Raw genomic sequence first — 12500 nt, forward strand, 5'->3', positions numbered from 1 at the left:
CAGACAGACAGACACAGACAGACAGACACAGACAGACAGACACAGACAGACAGACACAGACAGACAGACACAGACAGACAGACACAGACAGACAGACACAGACAGACAGACACAGACAGACAGACACAGACAGACAGACACAGACAGACAGACACAGACAGACAGACACAGACAGACACAGACAGACACAGACAGACACAGACAGACACAGACAGACACAGACAGACACAGACAGACACAGACAGACAGACACAGACAGACAGACACAGACACAGACAGACACAGACAGACACAGACAGACACAGACAGACACAGACAGACACAGACAGACACAGACAGACACAGACAGACACAGACAGACACAGACAGACAGACACAGACAGACAGACACAGACACAGACAGACACAGACACAGACAGACAGACACAGACAGACAGACACAGACAGACACAGACAGACACAGACAGACACAGACAGACACACACAGACAGACAGACACAGACAGACAGACACAGACAGACAGACACAGACAGACAGACACAGACAGACAGACACAGACAGACAGACACAGACAGACAGACACAGACAGACAGACACAGACAGACACAGACAGACAGACACAGACAGACAGACACAGACAGACAGACACAGACAGACACAGACAGACACAGACAGACACAGACAGACACAGACAGACAGACACAGACAGACAGACACAGACAGACAGACACAGACACAGACAGACACAGACACAGACAGACAGACACAGACAGACAGACACAGACAGACAGACACAGACAGACAGACACAGACACAGACAGACACAGACACAGACAGACAGACACAGACAGACACAGACAGACACAGACAGACACAGACAGACAGACACACACAGACAGACACAGACAGACACAGACAGACAGACACACACAGACAGACACAGACAGACACAGACAGACACAGACAGACAGACACACACAGACAGACAGACACACACAGACAGACACAGACAGACACAGACAGACAGACACACACAGACAGACACACACAGACAGACACACACAGACAGACACACACACACAGACAGACACACACACACAGACAGACACACACAGACAGACACACACACACAGACAGACACACACACACAGACAGACACACACAGACAGACACACACACACAGACAGACACACACAGACAGACACACACAGACAGACACACACAGACAGACACACACAGACACACACAGACACACACAGACACACACAGACACACACAGACACACACAGACACACACAGACACACACAGACACAGACACAGACAAACACAGACAGACACAGACAGACAGACACAGACAGACAGACAGACACAGACAGACAGACACAGACAGACAGACACAGACAGACAGACACAGACAGACAGACACAGACAGACAGACACAGACAGACAGACACAGACAGACAGACACAGACAGACAGACACAGACAGACAGACACAGACAGACACAGACAGACACAGACAGACAGACACAGACAGACACAGACAGACACAGACAGACAGACACAGACAGACACAGACAGACACAGACAGACAGACACAGACAGACACAGACAGACACAGACAGACACAGACAGACACAGACAGACACAGACAGACACAGACAGACAGACACAGACATACACAGACACAGACATACACAGACACAGACAGACACACACAGACAGACACACACAGACAGACACACACAGACAGACACACACAGACAGACACACACAGACAGACACACACAGACAGACACACACAGACAGACACACACAGACAGACACACACAGACAGACACACACAGACAGACACACACAGACAGACACACACAGACAGACACACACAGACAGACACACACAGACAGACACACACAGACAGACACACACAGACAGACACACACAGACAGACACACACAGACAGACACACACAGACAGACACACACAGACAGACACAGACACACACAGACAGACACAGACACACACAGACACACACAGACACACACAGACACACACAGACACACACAGACACACACAGACACACACAGACAGACACAGACAGACAGACACAGACAGACACAGACAGACAGACACAGACAGACAGACACAGACAGACACAGACAGACACAGACAGACACAGACAGACACAGACAGACACAGACACAGACAGACACAGACACAGACAGACACAGACACAGACAGACAGACACAGACAGACAGACACAGACAGACAGACAGACAGACACAGACAGACAGACACAGACAGACAGACACAGACAGACACAGACAGACACACAGACAGACACACAGACAGACACACAGACAGACACACAGACAGACACACAGACAGACACACAGACAGACACACAGACAGACACACAGACAGACACACAGACAGACACACAGACAGACACACAGACAGACAGACACACAGACACACACACAGACACACACACAGACACACACACAGACACACACACAGACAGACACACAGACAGACACACAGACAGACACACAGACAGACACACAGACAGACACACAGACAGACACACAGACAGACACACAGACAGACACACAGACAGACACACAGACAGACACACAGACAGACACACAGACAGACACACAGACAGACACACAGACAGACACACAGACAGACACACAGACAGACACACAGACAGACACACAGACAGACACACAGACAGACAGACACACAGACAGACAGACACACAGACAGACAGACACAGACAGACAGACACAGACAGACACAGACAGACACAGACAGACACAGACAGACACAGACAGACACAGACAGACACAGACAGACACAGACAGACACAGACAGACACAGACAGACACAGACAGACACAGACAGACACAGACAGACAGACACAGACAGACAGACACAGACAGACACAGACAGACACAGACACAGACAGACACAGACAGACAGACACAGACAGACAGACACAGACAGACACAGACAGACACAGACAGACAGACACAGACAGACACAGACAGACAGACACAGACAGACAGACACAGACAGACAGACACAGACAGACACAGACAGACACAGACAGACAGACACAGACAGACAGACAGACAGACACAGACAGACAGACACAGACAGACAGACACAGACAGACACAGACAGACACAGACAGACACAGACAGACAGACACAGACAGACAGACACAGACAGACACAGACAGACACAGACAGACACAGACAGACACAGACAGACAGACACAGACAGACAGACACAGACAGACAGACACAGACAGACAGACACAGACAGACACAGACAGACAGACACAGACAGACACAGACAGACACAGACAGACACAGACAGACACAGACAGACACAGACAGACAGACACAGACAGACAGACACAGACAGACAGACACAGACAGACACAGACAGACACAGACAGACACAGACAGACACAGACAGACACAGACACAGACAGACACAGACACAGACAGACACAGACACAGACAGACAGACACAGACAGACAGACACAGACAGACAGACAGACAGACAGACACAGACAGACACAGACAGACACAGACAGACACAGACAGACACAGACACAGACAGACACAGACACAGACAGACACAGACACAGACAGACACAGACACAGACAGACAGACACAGACAGACAGACACAGACAGACAGACAGACAGACACAGACAGACAGACACAGACAGACAGACACAGACAGACACAGACAGACACACAGACAGACACACAGACAGACACACAGACAGACACACAGACAGACACACAGACAGACACACAGACAGACACACAGACAGACACACAGACAGACACACAGACAGACACACAGACAGACACACAGACAGACAGACACACAGACACACACACAGACACACACACAGACACACACACAGACACACACACAGACAGACACACAGACAGACACACAGACAGACACACAGACAGACACACAGACAGACACACAGACAGACACACAGACAGACACACAGACAGACACACAGACAGACACACAGACAGACACACAGACAGACACACAGACAGACACACAGACAGACACACAGACAGACACACAGACAGACACACAGACAGACACACAGACAGACACACAGACAGACACACAGACAGACACACAGACAGACACACAGACAGACACACAGACAGACACACAGACAGACACACAGACAGACACACAGACAGACACAGACAGACACAGACAGACACAGACAGACAGACACAGACAGACAGACACAGACAGACAGACACAGACAGACAGACACAGACAGACAGACACAGACAGACAGACACAGACAGACACAGACAGACACAGACAGACAGACACAGACAGACAGACAGACAGACACAGACAGACAGACACAGACAGACAGACACAGACAGACACAGACAGACACAGACAGACACAGACAGACACAGACAGACACAGACAGACAGACACAGACAGACAGACACAGACAGACACAGACAGACAGACACAGACAGACAGACACAGACAGACACAGACAGACACAGACAGACACAGACAGACACAGACAGACACAGACAGACAGACACAGACAGACAGACACAGACAGACACAGACAGACAGACACAGACAGACACAGACAGACACAGACAGACACAGACAGACACAGACAGACACAGACACAGACAGACACAGACAGACACAGACAGACACAGACAGACACAGACACAGACAGACAGACACAGACACAGACAGACACAGACAGACACAGACAGACACAGACACAGACAGACACAGACACAGACAGACACAGACAGACACAGACAGACACAGACAGACACAGACAGACACAGACAGACACAGACACAGACAGACACAGACACAGACAGACACAGACAGACACAGACAGACACAGACAGACACAGACAGACACAGACAGACACAGACAGACACAGACACAGACAGACACAGACACAGACAGACAGACACAGACACAGACAGACACAGACACAGACAGACAGACACAGACACAGACAGACACAGACAGACACACAGACAGACACACAGACAGACATACACAGACAGACACAGACAGACACAGACAGACACAGACAGACACAGACAGACACAGACAGACAGACACAGACAGACAGACATAGACAGACAGACACAGACAGACACAGACAGACACAGACAGACACAGACAGACAGACACAGACAGACACAGACAGACAGACACAGACAGACACAGACAGACAGACACAGACAGACACAGACAGACAGACACAGACAGACACAGACAGACAGACACAGACAGACACAGACAGACACAGACAGACAGACACAGACAGACAGACACAGACAGACAGACACAGACAGACAGACACAGACAGACAGACACAGACAGACAGACACAGACAGACAGACACAGACAGACAGACACAGACAGACACAGACAGACACAGACAGACACAGACAGACACAGACAGACACAGACACAGACAGACACAGACAGACACAGACAGACACAGACAGACACAGACAGACACAGACAGACAGACACAGACACAGACAGACACAGACACAGACAGACACACAGACAGACAGACACAGACACAGACAGACACACAGACAGACAGACACAGACACAGACAGACACACAGACAGACACACAGACAGACACAGACAGACACAGACAGACACAGACACAGACAGACACAGACAGACACAGACAGACACAGACAGACACAGACAGACACAGACAGACACAGACAGACACAGACAGACACAGACAGACACAGACACAGACAGACACACAGACAGACAGACACAGACACAGACAGACACAGACACAGACAGACACACAGACAGACAGACACAGACACAGACAGACACACAGACAGACAGACACACAGACAGACACACAGACAGACAGACACAGACAGACACAGACAGACACAGACAGACACAGACAGACACAGACAGACAGACACAGACAGACACAGACAGACAGACACAGACAGACAGACACAGACAGACACAGACAGACACACAGACAGACACACAGACAGACACAGACAGACACAGACAGACACAGACACAGACAGACACAGACAGACACAGACAGACACAGACAGACACAGACACAGACAGACACAGACAGACACAGACAGACACAGACAGACACAGACAGACACAGACAGACACAGACACAGACAGACACAGACAGACACAGACAGACACAGACAGACACAGACACAGACAGACACAGACACAGACAGACACAGACACAGACAGACACACAGACAGACAGACACAGACACAGACAGACACAGACACAGACAGACACACAGACAGACAGACACACAGACAGACACACAGACAGACAGACACAGACAGACACAGACAGACACAGACAGACACAGACAGACACAGACAGACACAGACAGACACAGACAGACACAGACAGACACAGACAGACACAGACAGACAGACAGACACAGACAGACAGACACAGACAGACAGACACAGACAGACAGACACAGACAGACAGACACAGACAGACAGACACAGACAGACACAGACAGACACAGACAGACACAGACAGACACAGACACAGACAGACACAGACAGACACAGACAGACACAGACAGACACAGACAGACACAGACACAGACAGACACAGACAGACACAGACAGACACAGACAGACACAGACAGACAGACACAGACACAGACAGACACAGACACAGACAGACACACAGACAGACAGACACAGACACAGACAGACACACAGACAGACAGACACAGACACAGACAGACACACAGACAGACACACAGACAGACAGACACAGACAGACACAGACAGACACAGACAGACACAGACAGACACAGACAGACACAGACAGACACAGACAGACACAGACAGACACAGACAGACAGACACAGACAGACAGACACAGACAGACAGACACAGACAGACAGACACAGACAGACACAGACAGACACAGACAGACAGACACAGACAGACACAGACAGACACAGACAGACACAGACAGACACAGACAGACACAGACAGACACAGACAGACAGACACAGACAGACACAGACAGACACAGACAGACACAGACAGACAGACACAGACAGACACAGACAGACACAGACAGACAGACACAGACAGACACAGACAGACAGACACAGACAGACACAGACAGACAGACACAGACAGACAGACACAGACAGACAGACACAGACAGACAGACACAGACAGACAGACACAGACAGACACAGACAGACACAGACAGACACAGACAGACACAGACAGACACAGACAGACACAGACAGACACAGACAGACAGACACAGACAGACACAGACAGACACAGACAGACACAGACAGACACAGACAGACACAGACAGACACAGACAGACAGACACAGACAGACAGACACAGACAGACAGACACAGACACAGACAGACAGACACAGACAGACAGACACAGACACAGACAGACACAGACACAGACAGACACAGACACAGACAGACACAGACACAGACAGACACAGACACAGACACAGACAGACACAGACACAGACAGACAGACACAGACAGACAGACACAGACAGACAGACACAGACACAGACAGACAGACACAGACAGACAGACACAGACAGACAGACACAGACAGACAGACACAGACAGACACAGACAGACAGACACAGACAGACAGACACAGACAGACAGACACAGACAGACAGACACAGACACAGACACAGACAGACACAGACACAGACAGACACAGACAGACACAGACAGACACAGACAGACACAGACAGACACAGACAGACACAGACAGACAGACACAGACAGACAGACACAGACAGACAGACACAGACACAGACAGACACAGACAGACAGACACAGACACAGACAGACACAGACAGACACAGACAGACAGACACAGACAGACAGACACAGACAGACAGACACAGACAGACAGACACAGACAGACAGACACAGACAGACAGACACAGACAGACACAGACACAGACAGACACAGACAGACACAGACAGACACAGACAGACACAGACAGACACAGACAGACAGACACAGACAGACACAGACAGACACAGACAGACAGACACAGACAGACACAGACAGACACAGACAGACACAGACAGACAGACACAGACAGACAGACACAGACAGACAGACACAGACACAGACAGACACAGACACAGACAGACACAGACACAGACAGAGACAGACACAGACAGACACAGACAGACACAGACAGACACAAACAGACACAGACAGACACAGACAGACACAGACAGACACAGACAGACACAGACAGACACAGACAGACAGACACAGACAGACACAGACAGACACAGACAGACACAGACAGACACAGACAGACAGACACAGACAGACACAGACAGACACAGACAGACACAGACAGAGACACAGACAGACAGACACAGACACAGACAGACACAGACAGACACAGACACAGACAGACACAGACACAGACAGACACAGACACAGACAGACAGACACAGACAGACAGACACAGACAGACAGACACAGACAGACAGACACAGACAGACAGACACAGACAGACAGACACAGACAGACAGACACAGACAGACAGACACAGACAGACAGACACAGACAGACAGACACAGACAGACAGACACAGACAGACAGACACAGACAGACAGACAGACAGACAGACACACAGACAGACACAGACAGACAGACACAGACAGACAGACAGACAGACACAGACAGACAGACACAGACACAGACAGACACAGACAGACACAGACAGACACAGACAGACAGACAGACACAGACAGACACAGACAGACACAGACAGACACAGACAGACACAGACAGACACAGACAGACACAGACAGACACAGACAGACAGACACAGACACACACAGACACACACAGACAGACACAGACAGACACAGACACAGACACACACAGACAGACACAGACAGACACAGACAGACACAGACAGACACAGACAGACACAGACAGACACAGACAGACAGACAGACACAGACAGACACAGACAGACACAGACACAGACAGACACAGACAGACACAGACACAGACAGAGACAGACAGACAGACACAGACAGACACAGACACAGACAGACAGACACAGACAGACAGACACAGACAGACAGACACAGACAGACAGACACAGACAGACAGACACAGACAGACAGACACAGACAGACAGACACAGACAGACAGACACAGACAGACACAGACAGACACAGACAGACACAGACAGACACAGACAGACACAGACAGACACAGACAGACAGACACAGACACATACACACACAGACAGACACAGACAGACACAGACAGACACAGACACAGACACACACAGACAGACACAGACAGACACAGACAGACACAGACAGACACAGACAGACAGACAGACACAGACAGAGACAGACACAGACAGACACAGACACAGACAGACACAGACAGACACAGACACAGACAGACACAGACACAGACACAGACAGAGACAGACATGTTCACCCATGAGCATAACCCTTCCAGAATCAATTTTTTGGATTTAACCTTATTTAATGAAGGGGACAAAATCTTAACAAAAACCTTTTTTAAGACGGTGGACTCCAATAGCTATTTAGATCAAAAAAGTAATCATTCAAAGACCTGGCTAAATAACATCCCCTACGGGCAGCTATTGAGAGTGCGCAGAAATTGTACAAGGAATTCAGATTTTGAAGAACAATCCACTGTTCTTGTTAACAAATTTCTAGCGAAAGGTTACCAAAAAGACAAATTAGAAGCACTAGTATCCAAGGTAAAGGAATATAATCAAAATGCATTGATTACAGGAAAATCCAAAAAAAGTGAGGATGTAAATATTGATCCACGTAATGTAGGCAGCTGTTCATTTATTACAAGATTTAATAGGGCATCAAATGAAATAAAAAAGATTTTAACTAAGCATTGGGGGATTTTACAAAATGATCCAATTTTAGGTAAAGTCCTGAAAAACAAACCAGAGATCGTGTTCAGGCGGGCAAGGAACCTGAAAAACGTCCTAGCTCCAACAATTTTAAGGAAATTAGAACCAGACATGAGGGAAACCCCAATACCAAATACAAATATGTGGTTACCAGCACCCCCCCAAGGATGTTACAAATGTGGAAGAAATAACTGCTTGACCTGCAAACACATAACTAATAAAAGTATCGAATTTAAATCAAAGACCACAGGAGAAGTTTTTAAAATTAAGCATTTTATCAACTGCAATACAGATTTTATTATTTACTTGCTTACCTGCCCCTGTGGTCTCCACTATATAGGAAGAACCAAGCGAAGTCTTAAAGAAAGGTTCACTGAACATAGACGAAACATCCTAAAAGGCTTCACAGGTCATGGAGTTTCACGCCATTTTTTAATTAAACACAATATGTGTACAGAAGGTTTAACAGTCACGGGTATAGAACACATTGGAAAAACAAATATGAGAGGGGATAGACTTTTAAAATTGAGAAAACAAGAGACGTATTGGATTTTTAAACTACAGACACTAAGCCCCAAAGGTCTAAATGAGGACTTAGATCTCCTTGCCTTTCAATGAAGGTGTGGGGTTTTTATATATCTTATAATATAGTTTTAAACACAGATTTTTAAAACTATATTTATATTTTTAACATATGTTTTTATTAATCCAATACGTCCCCCTCCATCTAGGTTCTCCAAATGTTATTTTAGTGTAATGTGGTTTTTTTTTTTTTTTTTTTTTTTTTTTTTTTTTTTCTACCCAGGTGATCCATACTCTTCTTGTATGGGATGCAATTTAATCATGCATTTAAGGCTATTCTGTTGAACATCACAGGACTCACCGATTGGGTATCCAATTAAGTAAGGGAGTTCATCATTTAAGTGTACTCTTGGAGTGTTGTATAGTATTTTTAGCACATTTTTATTATATGCCATTTATTGATTTATATACTTGTGGCAAATTTGAGGAATATCCCAAGATGTAATGTTGAAATGTTAAATTGAGTTAATGAATTCAGGATTTACATTTACTCTTTATGTGTTGTTTAGTGTTTGCATATTTGTTATGTAGTATAAACAGTGGGACTTTGTAATGTTTAATAATAATGTATCAATTCATTCAAATGTTATGTTGTTGTATTGTAATTTTTCTTTATACACCTTGTTTTTTTTTTGTGACATGAACCATTACATGGGGGTTGTGCTGAGATGCACTGTTGTACTGAGGGTGTGAGATTGTCATTGGAAGCCAATTAGGCTAATTGATGACCGCTGTCTAGATGGGTATTTATAGTCCACTCTAAACACCCCCATGGTATCCCTGATGAAAGCACGTCACGTGCTGAAACGCGTAGGAGGAGGAGTCTAGAGGGGTTGCAGCTCTTGTGCATCCCTGTCTCATTGCCCCAGTCCTGGTGGTCTAACGTGGAGTCCCTTGGAGAGTGTACTGCGGAGGCTGTGGAACTTTGAAGCTGTGTGAGGTGTGTGAAATTCGGCTCTCAGCCCCTGTGTGCTGCGGCAGCTCCAGGCACAGCCGGGAAGGGTTGGTGCGTCACGTCCGGCCGTGACGTCATACCCGGAAACCCGGCGCCCTGTGAGTATTTCCATCCCTGGTGTGCAAGCCCAGGAGAGCTGTACAGCGGAGTTTCTGCAGCGAGGCTGTGAAGGACGAAACAAAAGGAGCCACCAGCGCAAAGAGTTTGAAGTCTGGGTGAGCTTTTTCCATATTTGATGCCTACGGCACCTTCCCATTTCTACACACTTCATTACCTGCACAGTTGGTAGCGCTTTCCATCCCAGCTACCACTCTGGATTTATACCTCTCAAAGGTCACTCTTGCCCGAGTCTGTCACATCAGACAGGGGCATTAACTTGCACTTACATCACCTGGACAATCTCCAACTGGCAGAGACTTGTGTTACTCATTTTATATATTATATTTTTGTGTATTCAATCATGCTATTTTATGCTATTGTTTTATATGTGGTTTATACATAAAATTGGCTGCTGAGCCTGATCCCAACCAATATAGCGCTTCCCTGGTTGTTTTCTTTATTGTCCTTATTCAGCAAGGTTTGGGTACCTTGCATTGGAAGCTGCTTATGTGTTTGGATCATTTTGGTTCCGTCTGCCATTTTTTGTGCTATAACCACAATTAACCCCTCTCACTCCTAATGGTTCATGTCACATAACCTATTAATGGTATAAAAGTATATGTATTCATAGGATTTAACTACTCACATCATCAAGGTGTATTTTCGTTTCCATTCAATTTATAATAAAAAAAAATTTTTTTTTTTTTTTTTTTTTTTCCCCTTTTTTTTCCCCTTTGTTTTTTTTTTTTTTTTTTTTTTATCACACTTGGATTTATTTAATAATCCAT

The sequence above is a fragment of the Ascaphus truei genome, chromosome 1 (genome assembly GCF_040206685.1).
Source record: "Ascaphus truei isolate aAscTru1 chromosome 1, aAscTru1.hap1, whole genome shotgun sequence".
NCBI lineage: Eukaryota > Metazoa > Chordata > Amphibia > Anura > Ascaphidae > Ascaphus > Ascaphus truei.